We start from the raw sequence: 261 nt of genomic DNA, 5'->3' as shown, positions 1-261 counted from the left end.
CCACCCGCGTCCCTGACGTATTTCCCCATATTAGCTTCTTACAATAACTGCTACCATTCCAAGGGTATTATGCAGTTGTAATGGGAGGGGAATTGACCTAATTATAGCAGTATGCTTCCCCGTGGAACAACTTGTTCTAAGGTAGGCACTGTTCTAAACAAAGCTTAAATAAATGGCATGGATTTCTGCCAAGCAGGTAGCAACGACAGCAAACATACAACACATTTCTGGGGTTTTAAAAATAAAACATAAAACCAACTA

Source organism: Podarcis muralis, chromosome 1 (genome assembly GCF_964188315.1).
Source record: "Podarcis muralis chromosome 1, rPodMur119.hap1.1, whole genome shotgun sequence".
In the NCBI taxonomy this organism is placed as follows: Eukaryota; Metazoa; Chordata; class Lepidosauria; order Squamata; family Lacertidae; genus Podarcis; species Podarcis muralis.
This window is presented reverse-complemented; position numbering follows the sequence as displayed.